This window comes from Octopus bimaculoides, chromosome 11 (genome assembly GCF_046866305.1).
Source record: "Octopus bimaculoides isolate indiv1 chromosome 11, ASM4686630v1, whole genome shotgun sequence".
Lineage (NCBI taxonomy): Eukaryota > Metazoa > Mollusca > Cephalopoda > Octopoda > Octopodidae > Octopus > Octopus bimaculoides.
In genome coordinates, this window is record NC_142938.1 from 9,004,348 (window position 1) to 9,031,199 (window position 26,852).

At 37.0% G+C, this 26,852-nt stretch overlaps 1 protein-coding gene across 12 annotated transcripts in view; it reads left to right on the forward strand.

Moving 5' to 3' along the window:
* The first annotated feature begins 2,631 nt into the window (after window positions 1-2,631).
* LOC106880009 (soluble guanylate cyclase 88E) overlaps window positions 2,632-26,852 on the forward strand; it is a 298,134-nt gene continuing 273,913 nt past the window's right edge. For 5 of the 12 annotated variants that reach the window (XR_016243586.1, XM_089359440.1, XM_089359437.1 and 2 more), the window contains exon 1: window positions 19,166-19,303. The gene's annotated coding sequence lies outside the window, so the exon portion shown is untranslated. Of the gene's footprint in view, window positions 4,012-18,774; window positions 19,304-26,852 lie in introns of those variants that run through there. The other 7 variants (XR_016243587.1, XM_089359438.1, XM_089359439.1 and 4 more) reach the window with 6 other exon arrangements.

Genomic DNA, 26,852 nt, shown 5'->3' on the forward strand with positions numbered 1-26,852 from the left:
AATTTTTAAAAAAATACAATTCCATCTTAGAAACGGACACGATTAGTAATTTGATCATGGGTTCCCTCCACATTGGCAACAGATAAGATGACCACAGCTGAAATGCCTTTGACCATTAGTCTGTTCCATCAGGACTTTGGAGGCAAAACAACATCCACTGACTGCACATGCCAACAAGATAGCTTCTTCGCCGTTACTAGATCTGCTAGTGACCTTTAGATAAAGTACTGCTGCAGGTATACTTGCAAAAAAAAAAAACAAAAAAAAAAAACAGGCTGGATGTTCACGGCTGGAATCATGATCATCCAGTCTTTGTATTTTTCTTGTATTTTGCAAACAACCACTTACTGCATCTCGTCACCAATACCACCATTATAAAGCCATAGCCTACACTTTGCCATAAATAATTTCAATTTATTTTAATGCAATAATAAATTGCATATTATCTTTGAGAGAATACAAATAATAATTATAGTTTATTTTTGGAAGATTGAAAATGTTAAATAACAGTTTTTGAAAGCTAAAAAAAATGATAAATAGAATATTTTTGAAAGATAGGAAATATCCTTTTATGTTCATATTATTGCTATTTTGATTTGTGTGTCTCTATACAATCCAGACTGCATGCGATGATGACTGATGATATTTAGCTTCAGATTACTACAACTCCAAAAGACTTATGACTAAAGACATTCCAGCCGTGATCATCCCGTTTTTTTCTTCAGTTAGTGTGCATCCAGTACTACATTATGCAAAGTTACTTTTTTTTGAGAATGCAAGGTGTAATTTGAGGGAGATTTGACTGTTATTTCTAGCAGATTTTGTAATCGTTTAGAAGCTATCCGCTGCATGGAACAGACACATGATCAAAGGTATTCCAACCGTGGCCACCGCGTCTGTTTAAAGTTCATCTTTCAACTTCTCTACACCATGATATGAAATGTAAGATTTCTTTCTACGCTGATGACGGTAGCTCGCTTTATCAAATGTTTATTTGCTTCCATTACTGGCTGCATATTGTGATGAACTACATCTACCAACGTTATGATGAATCTCCGAGAGAGATGATAGACGGGTAGTAGGTGAGATAGAGAGAGAGTGGAATACAGTCGGTGGAAGCGCATAAAGACGGTAGGAGAGCTGCGGTGCGGTTGATGGCTCGGGCGCGGTGGAGTGCCGGGTCGACAACTGATGAAAGATAGCCTCGATTCAGAAAAAAATTGTGGCATCGTTTTGTAACGGGATTCGAATCGACGCCCTCTCCTATAACTTCTATTTCATGTTAGCAGCCTTTATTATCCTGCGTCCATTATCAGTTGCAGCCAGTGTTTCAAGCTGAGAGAATGTAAACTTCATTTGTCTTTCTTCAACGTCTCTTTTTCTTTAGCCCCTGACGAAGGATTAAATCCGAAACGTTAGCTATTCCACTCCTCACGGCAAGTTCACTGTACCCCTTTCACTTTCTTCTATATTTTTTCAAGTCTTGCCGACGCAGAGCCACACAAGATTCCTTGTAGTTTGCCTGATTATATATATATATATATATATATATATATATATATATATATATATATATATATATATATATATATATATATACATATCTTTGTACAGTTGTGTGTGAATATAGATACAAAAGAATTCACATTCATATTCTCGTGCTTTTGCATGTGCTTCATATATATATATATATGCGTGTGCATGTATATATATATATCACTTTGTGTGTGTATGTATATGTATATTTGCATGCATACATTCAAACGCCCTCCCACCCTCATACATTGTTCTGAACTGTGTATATATGTATATATGTATTAATTTGTCACACGGACGCACACACACACACACACACACACACACACACACACACACTCCTATCAAGACAGGCGTTTAAGAACGGATGTCCTTTCTCACTCTTTCGAAATGAATATCATATCGCAAAGTATCACCACCATTACGACCTCTTCCACCGCCGCCACCACCTCCATCAATTTCACACCACCACGACCACCACACCACGCCACGCCGTTGTCCATAAGTGTTCAATGACTCGATGGCTCTACCACCACCACCACCACCACCAAAACCACCACCACCACTAAAACTCTCACTAATATAGCCACTACAGTAACCCCTACATCATCACACACACACACACCCATACACAAACACACGCACGCACGCGCACACACACACACCACCGCTCTGCGCAAGTGTTAATAGACAGGACACTTGACAAACGTCACATCGCCAGTATAAATAGCTTCTCAATAGAGGATGATAATAGCCAGTTTAGCTGACCAAACAGTAAGGTCACTTCAACGTGCACTCACTCATTACAATAGCCCTCAACCGAGTCTGAACACTCGGACTTATTGGATAACTATCTTTAAAAAAAAAACAATAAAAACAACAAACCAAACGAATGAGGATCAACACCATAAACACCATCACCATCGTTATTATCAACAGCTGGTTACAAAACTTCATCATCATCATCATCATCATTATTATTATTATTATTATTATTATTATTATTATTATTATTATTATTATTATTATTATTATTATTATTATTATTATTATTATTTACACAGTTGCGTTATCTTTCTTTGGATTAGCTTCAGCCACGTTACTGGCGCTGTGGACATTTTTATTTCTATTTCTTCTTTCTTTCTTTCTTTCTTTCTTTTTTCTTTCTTTTTTTCTTTCTTTTTTTCTTGTCGGAGTTATGAAAAGAAGGATTACCTGGCAATTGCGAGTGAGAGAGTTTGACGTCCGTTTGGAGTAAAACGGACGTTTGGACAATGCCATTGTAAATAGAGTAATCGTCAAATGTACAAGCACTACACATCTATACCACCATCTTCAAAAAACCATCACCATCGCCACACCACCACCACCACTAACAACAACAACAACAACAACAACAACACTACGACCAACACCAACGTTACCATCACTTTCATCATCATCATCATCATCATCAGCAGCAGCAGCAGCAGCAACAGCAGCAGCAGTAGCAGCAACAGTGACAAAACTACATGGACAGCATTAAATGCACTCACAGTTCACCCCTGCTTCAAAAAATATCAAATATTTTTTTTTTTTTAAATGTGAAAATTATCACTTAGCAACATATCAACAGAAACAACATCGGATTCTACAACACCTGCTCGGCATCACTATCATCATCATCATCATCATCATCATCATCATCATCATCCTCCTCCTCATCATCATCAACAACAACAACAACAATAATAATAACAACAATATCAACTGCAACGGAAGTAGATGCCACCACAGCTATAACAGTACCAATCACAAGAATAATATCAACCTCCAACAACAGTCATTATCACCGTGTGTAAAAACATATTTATCAGCAAGAACATATTTTCCACCAACATCAACGACAAACTCACCGGTATCAGAGTGAGAGACTAAAACAACGGCAATATCAAACAGCAGTGACCGAAATGAAATTGCTACAGACCAACGACAGAGTTTCTACACGGTCACTCGACCGACCTTCTAGAAATAGCAGCGAAATCTCCATCAAGTGACTCCTGACCGTCTGGAAAAAAGAAAGTGGACGTAGTTTTATATGCATACCATCTTAAAGGGGGCGAAAAGGGACAGGATGATGCTGGTTAGAATACTCTTGATCTAAAGCCTGTTCGGTTGAAATAACTTTTGGCTGCTATCAAATAACAAGATCAACTTCATCATCGGCATCGTCATCATCATCATCATCAGCAAAAACAACTTCAACATTATCTGCAACAGTAATCATACCAGTCAGAAGACGCGCGAAACAATGGGGAAAACTATTGGTTTCACTCCTTATGTTCAATGAATACTAAATTACATGTGTGTAGCAAGTTTATTTTATTCTTTTTTACGTTTGTTTTGTGCACCTGTGTTTCGTTTACGAGGATTTTCTGAGGATTTATAATGAACTTAATGCCAAACCGATTCCAATTTTTGTCTGATTCTGCCAAGGTAAACAGCTTAATTTTGATTGTAATTATTTTACGTTTATTGAATTTTGCAATCTCCGTCTCCTTCTCTTTCTCTATCTCCCTCTCTCTTGATCTGTTTATCGTTCTGTTAAGCAAATAGTGTGAAAATAAATTTTTATTATTAATTCATCATTTTTGAAAAAAAAAAAAAACAGAGATGTAACTTTAACATTCCTTGACGAGTCATAGAAGTGATAAAAGTTCACCTAACCTGGATCCTCGAAGCTATCTGCTCCACTTACAATACTTCTGTTTTCTAATGCTACGTTTCAATCAGAATTGTTCTGAAAACGACGTGCCTAATTGCATTGATGAATATAACTGCAACTACCTATTTACAGTGCCTATATATTTTCGAGAGAACTAGCTTTTACTCGAGTAGACAGGCATGTCATTATCACTTGCAATATTAAGAAGACAAATATTATATTGTTGATGTTAAATATCACTTATGGAGACCAATTTCCTGAATATAATGTCATCTCATAAGTAATGTCGAAATATTGGGTCAGAAGACAAGGTTTCTAAATTTCCTTTTCCATTCAAATTCGTTCACGATTACAATTATTATCATGACTTCCTTCCATCGATCGATCAGCTTCTTGACAACATTTGTGTAAAATTCTTTTGATTTGGTTAAAAAGAATGCAGAGAGAGTAGTTTCCACTTTTTCGTATGTTTTAAGAACAAATCCATCAATACGATTTTGTAAACCTCGAAGTATGTATCAATTACATGAAGCAAGGTCTGGTAAATGAGGAGGGTGTGTAATTTTTCCCCCAGCGGAGGTTTTTCAATCTTTTCGTACGTGATCTTTATTGTATGGATTATGAATTATCATGAAAGAACATAACTCCGATGTGATTCATTAAAGCAGGCTTTTCCCCTTCAAAGCATTTGTTTAAACATTGTTACTACCGGCAGAAATGTCTGTTGTAACGCAAAGTGGAACACGCCTGTACAGTCCCAACAAACACTGCCCAATACTTTTCTTAGATGAAGGTCTCTTTTGGATTGTTCGTCTTCAATAAACCATTTTCTGCATTGCTTAACATTCTTATAAACTATCTTCTTTTCATCACCAGTCGCTTATCTATTTAAAATTGGTTGATATGCATTCACGTCAGTGTAGAGAAGTGCATCATTTAATATGGAACCACCCTTCTTTCGACAGTTTCTTTCGCTTAAGCAATACTTTCTATAAGCACCATGAATATCTCGGATTACTCCTGCTGCATTATTTCTTTTTCTGAACTCCTAAAGCATGATATGTCTTCAATACACTGTGGACAGTCCTTACTTAAGAAGGACAAAACAGTTTCTGAATTGTCTAATACATATTGCAACAACATAAATTATTGCTTGATAACTACACAAGGTTACGGTAATATGTACTGTTGTTATATAGGTTTTTTAAAATAATAACAAAGTTATCCAAAGCTATCAGATATATATATATATATATATATATATATATATATATATATATATATATATATATATATATATATATATATATATATATATGTAAAATCATCTTCATGGAGAGAAAACAAAAGGTAAAATCTCGGTAAGATGAGCTGAAACAGTGATACAATTTCAATGCACCGGATGATTTCACTCTGATATCCTTGTCTCCTCCCCTAAAATTGCTGGCCTTGTATCAAAATTTGAAACCATTGTAAATATTTGGTGTTACTAAATCAATTTTTAATATGCTACTGTTATTGAGAATAACAATATACTATCGTTATTGAAAATAATGTCGGGTTTATTGCGTGCTGTCTGATGGCCTACCTGCATTTTAAAGACCCATAGTATATTTTTTTCTACTCTAGGCACAAGGCCCGAAATTTTGGAGGAGGGGGCCAGTCGATTAGATCGACTCCAGTACGCAACTGGTACCTAATTTATCGACCCCGAAATGACGAAAGACAAAGTCGACCTCGACGGAATTTGAGCTCAGAACATAAAGACAGACGAAATACCACTAAGCACTTCGCCCGGTGTGCTAACGTTTATTATTTCTTTATTGCCCACAAGGGGCTAAACATAGAGGGGACAAACAAGGACAGACAAAGGGATTAAGTCGATTACATCGACCCCAGTGCGTAACTGGTACTTATTTAATCGACCCTGAAAGGCTAAGTCGACCTCGGCAGAATTTGAACTCAGAACGTAGCGGCAGACGAAATACCGCTAAGCATTTCGCCCGGCTTCCTAACGTTTCTGCCAGCTCGCCGCCTTAGACCCATAATATATTGGCAGAGTTATTTTCTAAAACAGATGGAGGTTTATATGCGCACTATACATCTTTTCCTCTCGTGAAGCACTAAGGAAAACTCTTAGGAAATGACTAATAATTTATGTTATTCACAAGTTGGTGACAGTTGAAGGATCATCAACGTATGTGACGCTAACAATTACAACAAAAGGAGGTGTTACGCGTTTCTTCGATTAGCTAGAAACAGTAGCCAAATCTCCATCAAATCTCAAAACATATCGTAATGTCTTAAAAAATGGAGTTACTCATAGGATAATATCGCTCTGGACTTACAAAAAGGAGGGATGGTCACGGAAGGTATTCTGCCTGATCTTGTGTTGACTTCATCGGGGCTGACCTAAGTTTAAACAACAACCACAACATCAATACCAACAGTGGTATAATAGTGAATATATGATATTATACTTTCACAACAGTAAATAAAGAAAGGAAGAAAGAAGAATGGTTTTCTATTACAAACTGCTTCCTGTAAGCAACACCCGGCTTCTAAAATACTTAACACTATATTCTACTTGTCACTTCTACTTAAATATTTTAAAACATTCTTTTACATCATAGCACCCCCAACTCACCCCCAATCACCTACCACTGCATTCTCAACGTCCATCTTAAGAAGATAATAGAAAAAGAATAAAAAAAAAGAACAACAAAAGACGTCTCTGTCATTTCTTAGTCAACAGTTTCACCAATTGTCAATAACTTTCTCACCACTATTCCTCAACGCTCTTTTTTGTTTTTTTCAATTAACGAACACGATTACGTCTGGCCTTACGTAACACACTGACCCACAAGCTGATCTACACAATGCTTTGTTCTATGCACAATAACACGGAAGCCGTGCGTAATGTAGATAAGTGTGCACGTTTCTGTGTGTAATTATATAATGAGTTGAGGGGAGGTTTGTTCGTTTTCTTTTTGTTTTTGTTTTTAACATCGCATATGTACTCGTATACACAGACAAACATATATAAATGTGTTTGAATGCTTGTGTACCTATAGCATACGTTCAGTTGGAACATTTAATATACATGCGTTTTGCGCTCGCGCGCATCTGTGTGTATGTGGGGTATTTGAATGCGTAAGTTAAACAATAATGATTTTAAGTGTGTGTGTGTGTGTGTGTGTGTGTGTAAATATATACACGTATGTAAGTATATCTATCTATCTATCTATCTATCTATCTATCTATCTATCTATCTATCTATCTATCTATCTATCTATCTATATATATATATATATATATATATATATATATATATATATATATATATATATATAATTTGCATACATACATGTATGTGGAAGAGCTAATCAAAGCTGACCTGGTGCGAAACAACATCAAGAATAACAACACCTACACATTTCTGGACATTACGATCATTTTCAGTACAACAGAAAACAACAATCACACTCCCAACACCAGCATCATCACCACGACCAACACCACAGGATATCAGAAACCTCTCACTCCTTGCCAATAGCATCTCATTGTTCCCATCTCCAGCCCCACGAACATTTCACTGCCATCACCTTCCCTTGCTCCAAAAGACTCATCACCATCACCGACGCCATTACAATCATGTAACAAAGACGCTCATTATTGAAGACCTTATGAAATTTTGAAAGGAAGCCTTGTTCGTAATTCGTCTGCAATTTTCCCATGCTTGCTGTCCTCTCCCTTACACGCTGACAACTGCTTTGCACGATAAACACTTTGGTGCCAACTGTTGAAGATCCTGCTAGCGTTTGGTCCTTCTCGTCACTATATCTAAATTAACATCTGCCGCTAGATGATTGAAAGCTTAATCAAAACCCCATTCTATTTTTATTCAATGATTCATATTTTCTGCATAATCCAAACCAGACTAGACTTAAACGTTAAGAAACAGAGACATAATAAATATTAGATTTTCTCAGAGCTAGGCACTAAGATTTTATAAACTAGGGTTGGGAAAATGAGAATAATCCAATTCACATTGTTCCCAAGAGTATTAATTGCATAAGTAAAAATTATTTACATCCTCTAACTTGGTATTGATATTTTTGTAAGAATCTCAACTCGCTGGTTTATACCTCTCCTAATATTTATACCAGTGACGCAGAATATATATTTCCTTTCAAGTCAACAAGGGCGTGACAATGCAGCTGATTGACCTGCTAGAAATATCAGCCATAACTTTATAAAATTGTGGTATTCATGTCTTTACTCCGGGTAATTTTGTGACAGCTGTGAAATAAAATGACTCGTAAAAACCTCATCACTAGTTAAGCTTTCAGTGAACTAAATCACTTTATCATAAGCATAAAACCAAACATTTATAGGAGAGTGGGGCGGAAAAACTGAGACTGCGTGACATTTATACTTTTCACAAGCTGGATAACATGAATTAAGATTCCAAACTAGTTCACCCAGAGCTTACTTTGATTTACAGCTGTGACCATAAATTAGAAGCAAGCCTGCTATAGAACAGAAGTAAGCTTACGATCACTCTAAAATGCATAGACATAGACTGTCGCCTAGTTTTTACGTCACTACCCGACCTTTAATTTCCCTTTAATGGAGTCCACTCTGTTACATGCATTCGGATTATTTCTCTGCTCTATGAAAAAGTCATAAGCTGTGGTTTCATTCTTACTTTCCTCATCAGTTTCAAAAGCCGTGCAAAATGGTCGTGAGCGCTATCCTGCCTCTTCTGACAGAACTATAATAAAATAAGCATTTTCAGTTGTGATACTTTGACATCATCGTTCTAAGTCGGCAAGCTGGGAGAATCCTTCGCACCTCGGATAAAATGCTTAACGGCATTTCTTCCGACTCCTTACGTTCTGTGTTCAAAATTCCACCAAGGTCGACTTTGCCTTTCATCTTTTGGATGGCAGTAAAATAAGTAAGTACAAGTAAAAAACTGGGGTGAATATAATTGACTTGCCGCTCCCCTCAAAATTGCTGGCCTTGTGCCATAAATTGAAGCCAATATTTTGACACCATTCTATTAGGTATTATTAACATGAAACAATTTCATTTGTTCACCCATATTAAGCGTGATACCCTGCGTCTACCCTGCGTTCGTGATACCCTGCGAAAGACTAGTCGATAGCATCGATTTCAGTGCTTAGCAGTTACTTTATTTTATCGAATCTGTTCAGCTGGTAAAGATGTATTAAATCGTCTGGATGCAGACATAGGTGAGTGTTTAAGGAGTTTGTTTCGCAATCGCGTAGTTCTGACTTCGACTTCAGTACGCGTGCGCATTGGACAAATGTCTTCTAGCATAACTTCGGATGAAAATTAGTTGACGGAATATGTGCGGATACCTCCCCTCCTCTCTCTCTCTCTCTCTCTCTCTCTCTCTCTCTCTCTCTCTCTCTCTCTCTCTCTCTCTCTCTCTCTCTCATACACATACATGCGTGCACACACACACACACACACACACACACATGATATATCGTCGAAAAGATTAAGAATGTATGATTATAACTTTTTTAAATGATTTTTATTAACCCCGACGGAGTAGATTCTAATCCACAGTTGAATTTTAATTATCACTCGTAAGATATAATTGAAAAGAGAATAGGTTTTCTTCTTCTTCTTCTTCTTCTTCTTCTTCTTCTTATTATTATTATTATTATTATTATTATTATTATTATTATTATTATTATTATTATTATTAAACTAAAACCGATTAACCAATCAAAATACCGCTTGAAGTTATGTAAAAATGTGTTACATAATTTGCAGAATTACAGATTCATTAATTTCCTTAGCACAGGTGTGCTACTTCACAGCTTCTTATATAAGAAATACTTGGAATTCGCCTCTGGAACTAAAAAGTGATCCACACGCAGGATCCTTCGTTGATTACGTATCGTTGTTGGATATCTCAACAATCTTGGTTGAGCAAACTGACGCTCAAACCTACGATTCTTGGTAATAAAGAAAGAGTTCCTCCCTCTCAAGTACAAGAAAGTTGGCTTTTTGTTGTTATCTGGTCCTAAACAAACTTTGAATTACTAGGTTTACTAAGTTTACACTACGATCCGGCCAAGGTCATCCCATAATTTGTGTATCCGTGGCTAAATTGTCCAGTGTATTCTCTTGTTAAAGCAAACAAGCAAACAGAACAAAACAAGACAAAACAAAATCATATTGTTTCATTTGAGGGAAATGTAGCTCGTATATCTAGGAGATCTGACTCCCACGTGGAGGTTTTCGCGTTGGTTCGTTTTATCGCTTGATCTATCTTACTGTTGTTCTTAAGGGACAAAATCAGAATATCAGCGTGAGAATTATACAACAGCATTTTGATAACCGTGAAAGGTGATGGTGGTGGTGGTGGTGGTGGTGGTGGTAGGGCTCTTCTTCTTCTTCTTCTTCTTCTTCTTCTTCTTCTTCTTCTTCTTCTTCTTCTTCTTCTTCTTCTTCTTCACCAAGTAAACTCAAAGTAGGGGAGGAGGGTGTGGTAGGGTCAACTGTAATAAACGAATTATATAAGCAGTTGTTAAGCAGAGTTTGTGTTGAAGTTATTATTAAGGCGTTGCCATTTCCACAAGAAAGGAATTCAGAACCGAAACATCAAAAGTTTCTCATAATTTAATCCAGTCCAAGAATGCAGAAACTCTTCCAAATGTACATAAGAGACTGGCTTTGTTTATATCATTACCGTCATGACGACAATGCTGTTGCTATAGTTATTATTGTTGCTGTTGTTTAGCCCCAGAGCCCCCACCCCCACCCCCCATAAAAAAGCTGATGATCACAGGCGTTCTAGCCGTGACCAACTCGTTTTTTCTTTGTTTTGTTTTCAGACATATTGTATCTAGGAACTGCAATATCCAATGTATCCGTTCCCTCACTAAAACGTTTGGATGTCATATCAAGGAAATTTGAGTGATTTAGTTACTATTTCTAGCTTGCTGTTGTTTGCGGCCGCCGCGAAACTATACACACACACACACACTCACACATATCATTCAATTACGGTAGAAGTTGAAGAATATTCTTAAGGCTGCAATTTACTCACACGCAACACCTTTCGGAGCTTGTCGCTCATTCAGTTCTTAACCAAATTGAACACTGTTAACGTTTATGAAGAGGACTGGTCCCTAGCTATATTTTGGCATTAAAAAAATTGAGATTTGATCCAGTAGAAAAAATTTGTAGCAACGTAGGAGAGTAAGTAACGCCACCAATCAAGTTTAAATCTAAATAGCATTTTTTTTTTCTTTTAAAGCAAATATATTTATCGTAGCTTCAATGACAGAAGAAAGCATGCAACAAAAATTTGTATCAAAAAAGTTCTGAGGTAAAATATCATGAAAAAAATTATATGTAAGGCAAAAAATTGGATTTAAGTATAATTAACTTTTTTTTATTTTAAAAACAAACTCTATTTTAATTAAACTTAAACGATGGAGCTCAGTTCGAGGAATTTCATGGTATCAATCTCATGCAATGAAGTTTTAAAAGAAAAAAGTTATGAGTGCTTGTTTCTCAAATTTGAGGGTGATAATATAGTTCTATACTTTTTTATGAATTTCGTTCTATAATAGGACTTTTAATATACAGGGTGTCCACAAGGTCTGGGTACATGGAGTAAACAAAATCATAACATGAACAATTAAATATAAGAAGTAATAATTTCTTAAAGCATGTGTTAATCCCCATGTACCCAGACTTTGTGGACACGCTGTATATCACCGGCGTCATTGAGGTAAGGAAAAAATTATCAACGATACCGCTAATTGACACATTTGACATAATTAATTAGCATAATTGCATACCCTGGAGAAAACATGGATTACATGGAAAAATGCGAACAAGAGAAATAATATTCTTAACATTATAAACCTGGAAAATTACACGACAAGTTATTACAATTGGAAATGTGCAGGACAATTTCTTACATATGTACAGAAATATCTATATGTCTGTTTGTCTTTCTATCTCTCTCCCTCCTCTCTGTGTTTACATACACATATATGTTTGTGCATGTGTGTGTGCTTGTGTATGTGTAATATATATACGCACACAGAGGATTGCGTGCATGTATATGTGTGTGTGTATGTGTGTGTGTATGTGTGTGTATATATATACATACTCACGCAGAGCAATCTCTCTCTCTCTCTCTTTCTCTATTTCTCTCTCTTCCTCTCTATCTCTCTTTCTTTCTCTCTCTCTCTCTCTCTGTATATACGCACACGCATGCATACACAAACGAAAATATTCGCAAAAACAAACGCGTGCGCAGCCATGTATTTTGTTATCGAATCAATAAGAGACTCTCTATATGATCGCTTTGTGTCCTACACATAGCAGCCAAATCTCCTTCTAATTACACTGCTGTTTTTTTTTTGTTTGTTTGTTTTTCTTTTTAAAGTCATATGAATATGAATGGAACACTATCCCTGAAAATTAAGACGAGTTTGTTATGGCTTAAATGTCTTTGATAATAAATCAACAAAATCACGAATAACTCGTGGCTAAATTATAAATCAAGCGCATAGTTTAACATTACAACCTCGCTGTTGAGTGTCTTTAACGGAGCCTGTTCTAGTACAAGTATTCAGATCAGGCTTTCTCGCTTACATCTGTCTCATAAACCCTGGAAAAGATCAGAGGTGTTGATCTTCTTACCATTGACTAAGCAATTAAAACAGCGTATCCTGTCATCTTTGAATTGACACAATAATCCACGGATCAACAGGCATATTTGGTGTCTTGTCACGGAAACCTGAGATATACATATGTTCTGTTTCGTTTTAATTATTTCACACATATCAATTATACAACAAATCTAACATATTTGTAACTGATAACCTAACTTACTCAGAAATAAATATATTTATTGACAAAATCCATACATATATATATCATCTGTGTGTATGTGTGTATGTGTAAAAAGAGAGACAGCAAGATAGTCGAAAGAGGAAGTTCGTGGCGTCAAGCAAAGACGTCACTAAGCCCCAGTAATAAGATATGAACACAGCTGATGCGAACAACACTAGTTGTGCCCAGAAGAAATGCGTTATCAAGTTCCATGTACAAGACTTCATACAGTATATAATAACCGTACTTATCCTAACGGTTCTAATCTTTTATTTCCTACGATTTAAGGCTTCTCACTTCATAATGTATCTAATATAACTAAACTACGTTTAAAACTGCTCTACAAATAACCCCTAACAGTAGTTAAGCTAGCGTTAACATATTTTATGCAGGACATATCAAAACAAAACGAAAAAAAGAAAGATTGTTCATTTAAGAAAAAATCAGTAGTAGTCATTCACTAATAATAATAATTCAAACACGTGTGGTCCCCTCATGGTAGTTATTGTAAGAGAGATAATTCCAGGTATGTTTCAGTTTTGTTAGAACTTTTCAGCGAACTCTAAGCTATTGTATTTTCATGTGGTCTCTTTTTTTTAAATTTGAGAATAATTTTAATCATCAAGGTCCTAGGTTCTACTGCGCGGCAGAGCAAGTATTTTTTAATATAGTCCTGGGCCGACAGATGCCTTGTAAGTGAATATGGTTGATGAAAACTGTGTGGACATGTGTGTGTGTATATATATATATATATATATATATATATATATATATATATATATATAAATGGAACAAAAACGCAGTAGAGAGCATTAAAACGTTCAGACAGATAGACGATACAAAAGCGGACAAGAGAAACAACAATTAGATGGACACGCAAAAAAAAAGACGGGTCATTCTTGGCCTCTTTTATCAGTCAAGTCCCAGAAGTCACGACCATTTCAGGCAGTTACTCTTGAAGAGGGTTCGATTTGGTTGCTCCCCCCTCCCCCAAAAAAGTCTAAGCTAAGAGCATTAGACCCATTTGTAAGAAAGCTAGCGAATGTGTACGGCAAAAAGACAAAAAAAAATCACCCCCCAAAAAAAACAAACAAACAAACAAACAAAAAACGGAGAACATGGTACACAATTACGAATACAAACAAGAAATAATAACAGGCGTCTTTCGACTGAGAACGAATCAAATTGAGGTGGCGTGTATGATATATATACATATATATATATATATATCTGGCTAAGGCTTGGCTGCTCTGCATTGACAAGGGGCAACACCCTGAAACTAGTCTGCAGATGCCAAACCAGCAGGGGGACACTGCTGACCTCCCCTGTTCGAAGGTTATAAAGGACACAGGTTTCGTGTGTCACATAGCTAGCTAGAGGCGATGGCTTCTTGGAGCTAATTCACGGCAGCTTTCGTCCTAATTTTGGGACTGCCATGTTGGCTTGGCGATAACTATTAATATATATATATATATATACATATATATGTGTGTGTGCATGTGTGTGTGTGTTCGTGTGTGTGTGTGTGTGTATGCGTGCATGTGTGTATGTGTGTATGTGTGTGTGTGTGTGTGTGTGTGTGTGTGCGTGCGCGCGCGCGCGTGCGTGCGTACTTGTTTATGTCCACGTAACTTAGTGGTTCGGCAAGAGTCCGATTGCTCCAGGCTTTCAAAGTAAAACAACATACGTGCAGGGGTTGTTTTGTTCGACTAAACCCTTCGAGGTGGTGCCCTTGTATGGCCGCAGTCCAATGGCTGAAACAGGTGAAAGGTGCAAGCTGCTGCCCCTCCTCCTCCTCCTCCTCCTCATCATCATCATCATCAGCAGCAGCAGCAGCAGCAGCTAAGTGTAGCATCTTTAATCGTTTTAAATTCCATTTACTAATCTCTTAGTTCCTAATATTAGGGTAAAAAATAAAAATAATAAAAAACCCCATAGGATGGAGCTTTTAGCTCTGCGCACCAATCTATCGAATAAACAAACAAATCCCAGTTTAAATCATCAGACAGGACGCTGTAACCTTATACTAGAACGCAAGCATTTCGAGTTACTCCCTAAAATCGAACAATGTCTCCCTTTCTATTGTTTGTCTGCATTGTTTAACGCAGATAGCTTATCATCAAATATCTTCTGTTTTGCTTCTGGTTCTGTTGATGTTATTTTATTTGCGTATAAGTTTCTGTTGGCCTCCCAGTTTACATTACCTTGTTTACTACTACATGCATGTATGTCGTTGAGTAAGAGAGACCAATTTGTTGTATGATGGATCATGTTTATGATAAAACATTGGTGTAATGGGTAATGCAACAGACAACACATATGTAGATATGTGTATATATATATATATATATATATATATATATACATATATATATATATATATATATATAGAGAGAGAGAGAGAGAGAGAGAGAGAGAGAGATAACAAAAGAGCGGGTGATGTTTCCACGCAGGAAAAAATAATTGGAGAATGTGTTGTTGAAAATGCACCTAAATTTCAAAAAACTCGTAAATGTTTAAAATACATTTATTTACATATATACCAAACTAGCTTCAACACGTATAATCATACATATATACATATCGGCTTATTCAACCTATACGCGAAGTTAAATAAGACGATTGGCGCAAATCGAAGTTTCGGCCGACTCAAAGTGTGTGTATTTGTATACACACACACACACACACACACATCTTTTGTCTTTTACTTGTTTCGGGCATTAGAGTGTGTAGAGTGCAGCCACGCTGGAGCACCACCTTTTAGTCGAATGAATCGAACCCTGTACTTTTTTAAAGCCTGGTACTTTTTCTATCTGTCTCTTTGTCGGACCGCTAATCTGTCAAGCTGGTAGCGGACAAACACACGCACATACGACGAGCTTCTTTCAGTTTCCGTCTACCAAATCCACTCACAAGACTTTCGTCTGACCGAAACAATTGTAGAAGACACTTACCCAAGGTGCCACGCTGTTGGACTGAACCCGGAACCATGTGATTGAGAAACAAACTTCTTACCAGACACCCACTCTTACACACATACTCACACCTCAGTATGTATGATTATATATAAAATATTGTTGTCCTAGCTACATTATTCGAATAAGAAAGAGGGAATCGCCATGGCTGGAATATCTAATGTTCGTCATATCTTTGTCTACTCCGTCCACAGCCGACCTGGAACCAAACAGTTATAACATATGTAAACATATGGTACACATATTCGAACATCCACAGTCGACTTACATTTCATCCAAAGAGAGAAAAAAAATGTCACCAGGCTGCTTAAATAAATAGTTTGTCTGTTCCTTATTTCTGGTTGTACACTGTAGTCATGTCAAGAATGAATTTTTAACAAAATGTTGGAGATTGATCGCTTCTAAACACCAAAAGGGGCCGTGATCCTTACTCGCCCTGTTTCAATCTACTCTCTTCAGATTTGGCCTTCATTCACTTCTTTTCCTCTGTTTGTCCTCTTTCTTTTTCTGATATGCTATCACTCAGCCTTCTCTCACCACTCGACTACAATCTGACTCTGTATTCTTCTTTCTTTCTTATTTTTTTTTTTTTACTACCTTCTTAAACCTTCAAGCATCCATCTTTCACTTCGCCCTCTTTCACTTTCCACTGTCTGCCTGTTTGTCTGTCTCTTTCTCTCTCTCTGTGTTTCTCTTTCTCTATGTTTATCTCTCTCTGTGTTTCTCTCTCTCTGTGTTTCTCTTTCTCTATGTTTCTCTCTCTCTGTGTTTCTCTCTCTCTGTGTTTCTCTCTCTCTGTGTTTCTCTCTCTCTCTGTGTTTCTCTCTCTCTGTGTTTCTCTCTCTCTCTTTCTCTCTCTCTCTCTCTCTCTCTCTCGTTCTCTCTCCCTCTCTCGTTTCTATTTCTCTTACTATTGTCTTTCTAAGTCTGTTTTCACTCTCTCTAAGCCCTAATCTCCTTCTCTAATCCCCCTTTTAACTCTTTCTTCTTAAGCCTCTTCTTACTCTTTCTCTCTAAGTCCCCCCCTCTTACTTTTTACTTCACCTTTTTATCTTTTCTCTATTTTTCCTCTTCTCCTTCCTCTTCAGTTTTTATCTTCGTTCCCTTCAACCTTTCATTTCTCTTTGTTTCTTCTTTTCAAATACGTTTTTGTCTTTCTTCCTCCACTATTTTCGGCACCACCTCCCTCTCCATCTCTAGATGCCTGTTCCTTTCTCTCTCTCTCTCTGACACGTCTTTCTTTCACCTTTAACACCACTCCTACTTTCTCTCTATTTCTCTTCATGTCGTCCACTTTCTCTTTCCTCTCTTTCATTTTTCTCACTCCCCCAAACTCATTCAATATTACCATTTTCTTTCTCTTTCTCCATTTATGCTTCTCTTCTTCCACCTTACTTTTCTTTGTTGCTCTTTTCCTATACCCCTTCCACCATCACCCCTCTTCTTTTCCCCCTCTTTCCTCTTTAACCTTTAATAAGTTTTTCCTCTCCATCTATTCCCGCTCTTTTTCTCAACCTTTAATTTTATTCTTTTTCACTTCTTCCTTCTCTTTTCACACTTTCTGTCTCTATAATCTCTCTCTCACTCAGTCTCTCTCTCTCTCTCTGTCTCTGTCTCTGTCTCTGTCTCTGTCTCTGTCTCTCTCTCTGTCTCTCTCTCTCTCTCTCTCTCTCTCTCTCTCTCTCTCTCTCTCTCTCTCTCTCTCGCTTCCTACTTTTTTTTCTAGTCATCTCTCAAACTCTCTTTTCTCACTACTCTAAAAGACCATTCGCTCTCCTACAGTCACATTTTTCCATACTATTTTAACTCCCCCACACACTCCTATCCCTCACTCTACCATTTTTAATGCCACCACCACCATCACCAACACCCATCATTATTACAAACCAGCGAAGAATCCTCTATTCAGTCGCTTGACTTGCTAAAAGTAACTGCCAAATTCCCCCTAAATACCCTAGTAGCATTTAAAAAAATTTAGTCTTGAAATATCAGAAAGACAGGATGGTCATGGCTAATACAACTTTAATCATGGCTCACTGGTCGATAATGTTTGATTTAATGTCTAAACAACAACAACAACTAACACAACTCTACCGGCCCTGAATCTGCGATTGAGTTCTACGTATGACATCCCCAAATCTGCGCAAATACTATTGCTATCGCTACCGCCACCACCATCTCTATATACAATAACAATCTCTAATGCTTCTACTATCAACAACAACAATAACAATATCACGACTACGACGACGACGATCTCCACCACCACCACCACCACCATCTCCACCGTTACCATCGTTACTACTGCTAGAAGTGGTACTTTAGACAGTACCACTGTAATGCCACCATCGTCCCCAACTGCACTGACATCGTCGCGATCAGATCTTACGCGTAGAACATACCATACATACATACATATGTATATATATATATGCATTACACAGTCTCGCAACATACACACACACTTTCACACACACACACACACACACCTACACACACCTACACACACCTACACACATTGTCCTTCCAGTTGATTTTATGTAGCGAAACAGATTATCATTTCTTTCTTTTTCCCCCCACTTCTTTCTCATAGAATAAAGGAGATTAACAGAAATTCACAGAATTCACAGATAAATAAAATTGTCCTGTCATACAGACAATCACTAGTTTCATTGTTGAGACAGCGCAAGTCGTACACACACACACACTAATTCACTTAGACACACACACACACATACCGCTACGCATATATTACACACATACATTAGACCATACATGTAAACACATACACACGCATGCATACACATACACACGCAGAAGTCAACAGGATTTCGTATTTGTCGGTAGAAAACATCGGTATTTTCCGGCATATGACAGTAGAAGTCGAAGAAAGCAGCAGAATTTTTCTACAAATTCTCTCTCTCTTTCTCTCTCTCTTTCTCTCTCTCTTCCTCTCTCTCTCTCTCTCTCTCTCTTTCTCTCTCTTCCTCTCTCTCTTTCTCTTTTTCTCTCTCTATTTCTCTCACTCTCCCCCTTCCTCTCTTCTGTTGTTTTTTTTTTCTCTCCATTTGGGATCGTCTGCTTTTTGTCATTTCATTTACAAAGGAATTGTGTTCATTCGTATGCCTTGTCTTCTGCCAAGGGATTTTAAAACTGACATTTGCCTCTTGAACAGGGGGCGAAAAGGGTAAGTTATTTGTTTTTACCTTTAAGATTTTGGTCGGCAACTGATTATTCATTTATTTCATTCTTCCATTTTCTTTTGTTTTTCTGGATTCCAACAAAACTCCTGAAATCTTTTTCCTTTTTTATTTTATTTTTCATCTTTGTTTCATTTTTTTGTGTGTTTTAACTCTCTTTTATTCTTACTCCTTTACAATCTGTCTTTCCTTCAAACTTCTTTCAATTGTCTTTCAGTCATGTAAACGAACATCAGCTTTTTTCTTTGTGTTGTCTTTCAATATTTCAAAGTCTTTCTTTCACAGGGGTGTGTGGTTAAGAAGCTCACTTTGTAAGCACATGGTTTCGGGTTCAGTCCCACTGAGTAGCACCTTGGCAAAGTGACTTCTGCTATCATCCTGAACCGACCAATGTCTTGTGAGTGAAATCAGTAGACGGAAACTGTATGGAAGCCCGTCGTATATATGTGTGCATGTGTTTGTGACAGTTCCCCACCTCTGCTTGACAACCGATGTTAGTTTGTTTACGTCCCTGTAACATAGGAATTCGGCAAAAGGAAACAAGTACCAGACTTAAAAGTGAATATTGGGCTTGATTTGACACATTATATCCTTTACGGCATTGATCCAGTATGGCCGCAGTCTGATAGATGAATTCATTCTTCATTTTCCCTGGTGTTTTCTTCTTTTCTTTCTTTCTTTTTTTCTTTCTTTCTTTCTTTCTTTCTTTCTTTCTTTCTTTCTTTCATCATATCCTTTTTTTTCGTGTTTTACTTGCTTCACTCATTGAAATACGGCCGTACTTATTCTTTTAAGTCAGATACTTATTTCAGCGGCTCTATTGCCAGACTGCTAAATTATGAAAGCGTAAACAAACCAACACCGGTTGTTAAGCGGTGGAGTGGGGGTGACAAACACAGACGCAGGCACACATCTCACAGCACCCCCTATACACATACACGCATACAACGGGCTTCTATAGTTTCCGTCCACCAAATTCACTCAGCAAACATTAGTCGGCTTGGGGCAATAGTAGAAGACACTTGCCCAAGATACTGCATTGTGGGACTGAACCCAAAACTACGTGATTGCAAAGCGAGCTTCTCAACGGCAGAGCCATACTTGCGCCTGTTTACTTTTCATCCTTGTTTACTTTTATTGTTGAATAATTATTTAATATTTATTCTTTTTGCCATCTATTTTCTTTCAGTTTTTTTCACTTTTGTATTTTTTTCCTATTTTCAATCATTTGTCATTTATTCCAGAGAGATTTCAGTTTTTACGTATCAACGTTTTGGTTCTGTTCCAGTCGAAGTAAATTTTTAATTTTATCAAAACATTTTCATCGAAGCAATTTTATCAAATGATTACCTCGGACATGAAAAAAAAAAATCTACAAAGTTTTTCTTCAATTTATCTCTCTTCGTTTATTTTGATATATCAGCTTAGCGTTCTTGGATTTTATTTATATGTTAATGCATTTATTTTAGAATTGCTATTCAATTATGCTAATCACTTATTGATAGATGCCGCAAATCTAAAGATGCCTCGTAATATATGTCCGAAACACAATACAACAACAACATCAACAACAATGATCCTTTCTTCATTGTCCACAAGCATGCATGCATACATGACAAAACATGGCGAGTAAAAACATGGCGAGTAAATGGGTTTCAAAACGTGTGATTACACGCACACACACACACACACACACACACACACACACACACACACACACACACACACACACTAAGAGTTGTCGCCAAGTTAACATGATAGTCCAGAAAAATAGGACGAATGCTGCCGTTGATTAGCTCCAGGAGGCCATCGTCTCTAGCTAGCTATGTGACACACAAACCTGTGTCCATTACAACCTTCGAACAGGGGAGAACATCAGTTTTCCCTTGCTGGTTCACCAACCACAGACTAGTTTCGGGTTTTTTGCCCCTTATCAATGTGGAGTAACCGAACCAAGCAGACACACACACACACACACACACACACACACACACACACACACACACTGAGGAGGAGGCAATTTCTTTTGCTACATTTAGAGTCGAAACTAGTAACACTCTGGAAGCAACGTCATCTGGGGCCCTGATGGTGTTATTGCTGCGCCTGCTCTTATTTGATTTATCTCTTTTCTAACTTACCAGCTCTTCTGGGCAAAAAGATTTCTTGTAACAGATGGACTGTCTGCCTTGCACCATCAAATTCGTTGTCTTTCTTTCTTCTCCCACAATAGTGCACAACTCCACAATAGTTCTGCGGTTTGCAGGTTAGGTCATTAGGACCGACATGTCTATGCAGATACCTTACAATCACATGCCAATCAGATTCCTTCGGAGCTTACGAACTGCTTGTAATGTACCTCGAATGCGATGAAAAGCCAAGGCTCAACGTCACCACCGATGTCTCGCGCTGTGCGTCACGTGTTACATTTCCCCACTCAGTATGACACTAGCCTATGGGCTAGTATGCGGTGCACCGAATCGTACCGCTTTCTTTCTTTGTCTTTAGTTTTGAAAACCAAGTACACATGTTTTTTTTCATTTTGCTCTACCTGTAATCAATGGAACAAACGTCGTGCTACAGCTTGTCTACGACTTTGTTTGACTGCTCTTTTGGTGGCATATGGGAAACCCTTACGATCTTTTCAAAGAGAGTTGTGCCCCTCCTTCTTCTTACCCGTTCCTAAATAAGTTCTTCGGGAAAGGTGACACACACTTTTGTGACATACCACTGCCATGTTATTGCCTGTGATCAGACTTACATCTAAAGCATCTTTTTGACTTGCAATGCTCGCAAAGGATTTGTTAGTACTTTTGTTAATATCGTACCAGTTTACCATGTTGTAAGGTACCATGAACGTTTTCATTTTCAAATGTCAGATGAGAGCATCAGTGTTCCTGATTATATTTGTTTGTTTTATTGCCATCCATTTTTATTTTTATTTTTACCGTTTGTCTTTATTTTATTATTTTTTTTGTCTTGACTTAGCTTTCGAGTAGTCGATATTTTCTTTGTGTATGGGGTATGTGTGGTTAAGGGCGTATCTTGCACCACTTTCTTTGTTGTTAACATTTTGTCCTGTTTGTTCCCCTGGTAGTAAAAGTCATATTCATTTAAATGTGAACATAAGAAAATTTTTCTGAAAAAAAAAAATAATAATGTTTAAAAGACAGACATTTTGTCTACCTCATATATTGATAGTAGGTGCCCATATGTTCGGAAGTTTTTTGTTTACAAAATCAAGGAAGTAGAAAAAGAAAAACAAAGGAAAAAAAGAGAAAGGGGAAAAAAAAGGAAATTTTATTCAGTAAAATTCATTTTCACTGAATATATTATCTAGCTTTCTTAGATCGGTGTGAAAATATGCCCGTTCTCGTCAAATAATAATTTCTAAAATAGGTACGAGGCTACAAGTTCTTGTTGAGTCTGAAGAATGAAAAGCATGGTGTCAACGTTGGCGGGATTTGAATTGAAACGCAAAGAAAACAACTAAATACTGCCGAAAATTTATAGTAGAAAATACTTGCCCAAGGTATTATTACGCAGTTGGACTGAACCCGGAACCATGTGGTTGGGAAGCAAGCTTCTTACCACACAGCCATGTTGTTGTGGGGGTGAGCGAAAGTAATCAACAAACGCTATTGTAATTGTAATGATGGCAATACGAGCGAATCCAAAGACACAGTATTCAAACTCTGGTTTTCAACTTAATATCTTATTGGGATCATAAGTGAAGTTGTTCATGAACTTTCTTTTCTTCCTTATGTCTTTGGCCCTTTTCTTACTGTTTCGTTGATCCATGTTGTATGTTTATTACTATTACTTCGACGTCCTTTCCGTTGCTGTTCTTGTCGTTTCGGGTGCTACTTCTGCTGTTGCTGCTGCGTTTGATGCTCTTGTTGCTTTCGGTGCTGAAGTCACTGTTTCTGCTGCTGCTGCTGTTGTTGTTGTTGTTGTTGATATTACTGTTGTCTTTATCGTCAGCGTCGTCATTGTCTATGTTGCTATTAGTATTCAGTTTGCCTTTTAGCTCCAAGGCCAGCTTCAACTGAGCAGAATTATGATTAAACTCATTCCAACTATGGCCATTTCTACTTTTCGCAGTTACGTAAGATTACATTTTCTAAAGTGGTCCTGCCCTTGTATAAGACAGTAGGTTGTAATTCAGGGAGATTTGGCTACTGTTTCTGGCACGCTGTGGACCACATAGACGGTCCCTCGTTGCTTTAGTTGATATCGTCGCTGTTGTTGCTAGTTATGTTATTATGGTTGTTTTTACTGTTCTTATTCTTCTTATATCTACCTAGTTGTTTTTTGTTACATTTGTCACTTTCTCTTTGTCTGGCAGTTCTCGTTTATCCTCCTCAAATTACCCTGAATAATAATTCTTCAGTCGTAGCGACAGGAATTAGGCTAAGATGTGGGATGGCTACACTTAGTCTGTACCCACGCGTGTGCGAAACTGTGCTGCATATATATATGTGTGTGTGTGTGTGTGTGTGTGTGTGTGCGCGTCGGTGTGCTGTTCAGAATGAAAAGTATATATAAATGCACGAAACAAGTCAACAAATACGAGTTCGTAGACACACATAGGAATGTTTGTTGTCTGTCACTATGTGTTTATATATATATATATATATATATATATATATATATATATATATATATATATAGTGAAGTATATTGCCACTTAAGTGTGGCTGACCCCTAGGGGTGGATGTTACTGTTGCTTTTAGCCCCAGGAGGACATCTCCTCCAGCTGGCTTATCGACACACTACTGTGTCCTGTTTGTTTTGCCAAATATATATGTATGTATATATATATATATATATATATATATATATATATATATATTTGAGTGTGTATATGTATGTATATATGTATGTATATGTATATGTGTGTGCATCTATGCATATCCGCGTACACACATGCAATAAAATGTTATACATGCAAGTGCATATGTGTTTATAAATAATCGTTTATCTCTATACATGCACACACATGCGCGAACATATGCATATATATATGCATGAGTGTATGTGTGTGTGTATGTGTGTGTAGGCGTGTGTATGTGTGTATATGCGTATATATATATATATATATATATATATATATATATATATATATATATATATATATATATATATATATATATATATATATATATCTATATCCATACATGTATACATACAACTTTTATTTATTTGTTGGTGCAAAAACAGTCAAAAGAAAACCCCAATACAAGTTACATTGAGAAGTGTTTAAGGTCTGACATATGTTAATTTATGTGAGATAAACAAGGATTTTGAATGGTTCCAAGGGTTTCGTTGATTTAGAAATTTGGTTGGCCGAAACCATTTTCTCGAGCATAATATGTTTTCCTCCTTCTCTCTCTCTTTTTTCTCCCTCTCTTCCTTTCATTTTTTCTTCTTTTCTCTTTTTCATTCTCTCTTTCGCACACGCAATACACACACATACACACAAGCATACACACACACGCACGCACGCCCACTCACCCCACCTACACACATATTACTGCTGTGGAATTATGTCAGTTATCAGCTCGTAAAAAGTACGATGAAAACTTTTGACCATTCATAGCAGTTCTCAACCAGTTTTTACGCGTGGACGGCTCCAATTCCCATTTTCCTCAGGTGGATCTTCCTAGCCATTCGATGTTTAAAAAAAAACAAAAAAAAAACAACTATATTTTTATAATTGACTGTTATAAGGAATCGTATTAAAAGAATTAAAATATTTTTCGCATTGTAGTAAAACCAATTTATTGCACATTGGTTTTAATAACAAAATCTTGCATGGACTCCCAAAGGCCATATGGAACTCGGTTGAGATCCATTGAATAATATGCTATTAAGAAATATAACAAAGGTAGTGTGTTTTATGGCCCCTTGGACAATCTTTGGTCAGTTTTATATCCCAATGCACTAATGGAAATTGCAAAGGATGAAGGCCAACAGCTGTAAGTTCCGTATTTGTTCGTCATAGTTGTTTTCTTTTTTCACAACTTCAGACGATAAAGTCACGTCTGCTAGGCAACAGACCTCTACAACATTGCATGACTTTTGCTCTCAGTCCCTGAGAACAATATCAGGTAAACTGCATTTGCACCGTATACTGGAGGAATATTCTAATAAAACAACCTGGTACACAGTATCAACAAATTCCTTAAAATTAAGAACTGTAACGCTACTAAACTAAGAATTTAAAAGTACAGTAATCCTTCGACTATTGCGGGTGTTATGTTAACCCCCCCCCCCGCGATAGGTGAATATCCGAGAAATAGAAACAGTATTTTTATAATTTGCATATATTTATTTTATTATAAAGGCAAAACAACACCACGGAGGAATCGACGTATGCTTAAATAATAAACCACGATAGGCGAACCGCAATATAGAGGGGGTTTACTGTATAAACTAATTACTGCTGCTACCGCTCAAACAAGATTTATCTTTTTTCAGTACTTAGAGAGATTATCTCTGCATACATAAATAACAGTGCTGTGACGTACAAACCTAATATCCTTCTCTAATCTACTTTCTTTCAAGTCAATGCATCTACGCATAATATCGTCAAAAGACTAGATATTATCATAAAGAAGTACTTAATTAGCAACTATAGCATATAATCTAAGCAACTATAGCGTACAATCATACAGTGAATTACTAGGAGTTCCATAGGAAACGGATAAAAGTAGCAAACTTTCCACGAGAGATGTTACAAGTCTTGCCTCCATAATGTTAGTATATTGGATAACATCTGCCATACCAAGAAACAAATTGAAAAAGTTTCTGTTGGCCCGCATACTTGAAGTTCCCTTCCGCTGATTACAAGGTAATCTGTGCCCGCTGAGTATGGAGGCGCTATGAGTTCGCCTCCCGACCTTATATTCGCGACATTTTATATGCTAATGTGGAAAACATGTTGATAGACGTAACTGAGGGCTTGAATATAACCATGTTCTTGCATTTGCAATCCAACATAACTATAGCATAAATGCAGAAAACCATAACACCGCTCCTTTATTAAATATGAATGTAAGTATAAAGAATAACACATATATACCACATAAGTATACATACAAAACACAAATGCTTAAATATAAATGTTAACAGTGAATGTTACTATAGATACAAAATACGAGTTATCAGATTCTTTCTTAAATGATCTTTTACATTTTCATCCGCTCAAGAGATCTGAAACAGGGTAAGATTAGTAGATCAGGTCATTGGGCAATACAAAGCCAAATTCATCCCCACAGATACAACAAATGAGGCACCCACTAAAAACATACGAACCACAAACGTCATATACTACAAGAAGCAAATTATGTCTATTTACAAAATGAATAGATATTTGATTCTCTCCAACTTTAGTGCAGGGTTAGCAATTTCAATGGGAGGAGACAAATCGATTATATCAATCTCAGCACTTGACTAGTATTTTATTTTATCAACCCCGAATGGATGAGAGCCAAAATTGACCTCGGCGGGATTTGAATTTAGAACGTAAAAAGT